This window comes from Oculina patagonica, chromosome 3 (assembly GCF_052425735.1).
Source record: "Oculina patagonica isolate OP01 chromosome 3, crgOcupat, whole genome shotgun sequence".
Taxonomy (NCBI): domain Eukaryota; kingdom Metazoa; phylum Cnidaria; class Anthozoa; order Scleractinia; family Oculinidae; genus Oculina; species Oculina patagonica.
The window spans coordinates 29222062-29225439 of NC_135760.1; the positions used below are offsets into that span (position 1 = coordinate 29222062).

General features: G+C 39.3%; 1 pseudogene; it reads right to left on the minus strand.

Annotated features, from left to right (window-relative positions):
• Window positions 1-1570: 1570 nt before the first annotated feature.
• LOC144647616 (5S ribosomal RNA) lies at window positions 1571-1689 on the minus strand (annotated as a pseudogene).
• Between the last annotated feature and the right edge of the window lie 1689 nt (window positions 1690-3378).

Here is a 3378-nt window from a genome sequence, read left to right on the forward strand (position 1 = left end):
CTAGTCTCCTTCGCAGCCCGGCACTCGAGCCGAACGGCTGCGAAGCAGACTAACGAAAAGCAGGGCTAGTAAACTTCTAATGAAACAAATATGCCGTAGTGTTCGTAATCTCTGCTTTGTACCCTGTACTTACTGAGGCTGAGATGACATCCGCCAAAACTGGACTTTCTGTCTCGATGTTTTGTTTAACTTATACCAATAACCGCTACATGAATACTAATACAAAGATGTATCCGAGGCATTTTTCGGTTCGCGATAAAGATCTACGGTCGAATGCTTTTCCGTCGCTGTTTTTATCTTTTGACTAAAAGCGATAAACCGTCCACAGAATGGGAAATCCTTAGCATTGGGGAAACACTGGCCGCCGAAATATTTTTCGTAGAATCCGTGAAGAACATCATACGACTCTATGCAATCTTCAATCGATTGTCATCATTAAGCCCGCAGTATTTAATAAAGCGGCTGCTCTTTAAAAATTGGCGCGCTCTTCAGTAAAATTTATGTCAATGAGTCATTCCGCGTAAATTACATTCCGCATAATTATGCCATTCCGCAAGTCATGCCACATGCCATTCCGCAAACTCATTCCGCCTTCTACCCTCACCGCTGGTAGCCAGAGAATTTTTGAGCCGGAATACTTTGAAGATGCTCTCCATTTAATAGGAAGAATTATGTCCATTTTCATCCGTGTACAGTTGAGCCGGCAAAGTCGCGTATCAGACACGATTGAATATTTGCACAGCGAAATATTCTTATTTTTGTTCTTGATGTAAAAGCTTTTCTTACTACGAAAGCCGAGGAGGGACATCAGATTTCAGACTTCAAACTTCAAACTTCAGACTTCAGACTTCCGAGAGTTCAGACTTCAGACTTCAGACTTCAGACTTCCGCCTTTAGAATTCAGAGACTTCCGCCTTCGCTTGATTTTCGCTGACCTCCGAGTTGCTGAGTTGTTCGATCAGGCAGATCCACTATTAAAGTCAAATCCGCGGCCGCTATCTATAAAATCAGATCCGGATCGGATGTCAGTAATCGGTGTATAAACAGGAGAACACGGAACGGCGGAACGTTGGAACGAGGATCGGCGTAACGAGATTTTTTTCTGTTTTTTTTTTTTTGTTTTTTTAATAACTAAATTAATTTATTGCTATGAACAAAATTAAATTAATAAATTCTCAGTTTGCAGACCTGCAGACAGCGGTACCTGGAACCATATTTTTTCTTTATTTCACACACAATTAATAGGCCGCAATATCGTTTATGGCTTATAGATGATCTCTTAATTACGTAACACTGGACAAATAAACAAACAAACATACAAACAAAAAAAAACAAACAGTAAGTATATTTCACAAAATAAAGAGCATAGTCCGATGTAGAGCCAGGATTTCGATTTTATTTCGAGTGAGGATTTCAAGGAGAAGCTAGCGCGACTGCACTTCGGACTTTCTCGCCCCAATCGGGACAATGAAACGTACAAAGCCGAAGCAAGTCAACGAAACCGTTCGAAAAAAATAGAAGGCCTTAAAAGTTACTGATTTCGTAAGAAAAAGAAAGAATGAAACTGAAAAGCCCACAACAAGGGGTATTTTCAGTTGGTCACCCATCCAAGTACTAACCCCGCCCAACAGGGCTTAACTTCGGCGATCAGACGAAAACCAATGCTTTCCTTGTGGTATCAGTGTCAGACGAGACAAAGGGTTATAAGAGTCATGCAAATAGAGAAAAAAAAATACCTGGTTTAAATGGATCTTTTGGACAATTTGGCACTTTCCTGCTAAAAACTGGACTTAACTTTTATTAGCTGATTTACACGCTCTTTCTGATACCACACGGATAGCAACGGTTCTTGTCCGATCGCTGAAGTTCAGCCCTGTTGGGCGGCGTTAGTACTTGGATGGGTGAGTAACTGAAAATACCCCCTTGTTGTGGGCTTTTCATTTTCTTTCTCAACCGAAGGCGGAAGTCTCTGAATGCTAAAGGCGGAAGTCTGAAGTCCGAAGTCCGAAGTCCGAAGTCTGAAGTCCGAAGTCCGAAGTCCGAAGTCTGAAGTCTGAAGTCTGAAGTCTGAAGTCTGAAGTCTGAAGTCTGAAGTCCGAAGTCTGAAGTCTGAAGTCTGAAGTCTGCAGTCCCTCCTCGGCTTTCGTATCTTACACACCTCCCAAGACTTCAGAAAACAAAATGGTAATGTATAGTATTTTAACGAACTATGATGGAATTTTTGAAAGGATCCGTAAAGCCAGCAAGTAAAACAAATGGACTACAAAATGAAATCCTGGTTTAGGTAATTGCATGTAATTAAATTCTACCACGGCTACAAAATTTCACGGTTTTGAAATTTTCTTTTTCTTTATTCCTTTCAAAACTTTTCCAGACCCCATCTTGAATAAAAATTCATCTGAAACATTTTTTATGTTTCATTTATTTTTTCACGTTAAGTTGGGGTTTTCAGGCTTTTGAAACAAATAACATCTATTTATAGATTGAGGCACCGTATTTACCTTGTTTGTCTCAGTAGTTCACTCGGCCGCTTTCTTGGCCAGGATTCAAATCACGCAATTTTGATGTTTAACTCAGCAGGAGCTATTTGATCACTCTCCTATTTAAAATTTTATCTAAACCCTGATTTCTGTTAAGTGTGAAATATATATTTTTGTGTTATTCAAGCGTTCGACTTTTTGTACATGAAAAAGCCATTACGTCAGTCACGCAATGTTTTTTTGCAGCAAGCTTCTGCTTTTGAAAACGGCTGGTAGCCACAGGACTTTTTGGCCAGACCCCACTTTGAAGATATTTTCCATTTAGCAAGAATTGTGTCCATTTTGTCCATGCATTTTCATTCATGTACCGTTGGCCCGACAAAATGTTTGCACAACAAAACAACCTTATTTTAGTTCTTGATGTAAAAACTTTACTCGCACACTTTTCAAGAGCTCAGAAAACAAAATGGAAATGTAAAGTAATTATATAATAATTTCTACAAGCTAGAATGGAGTTTTTAAAAGGATCGGTAAAGCCATCGAGTGAAATAATTGACGGCAAAATGAAAACTTGCCCTTTGGCGCGGATAGTTTTTATCACGGCATGTCACAGCAAGGCGCCCAAATGTGTGACCACTTTTAATTTATTCACATTCTTTCGTGCAGATTTAATCCAATGAGAAGTCAACTGCAAGCTATCCACGGCTTTTGATTGGATTAAATCTGCATGAAAGAATGTGAGTAAATTAAAAGTGGTCACACATTTGGGCGCCTTGCTGTAATTTCACGGCTTTTTAAGTATTCCAAATTTTACAGTAATGCCATTCAAAGGTTTCTTGGCCTCATCTTGAATCTTTTTTTTCTTTTTTCACATTTAGTTGGGATTTTAGGATTTTAA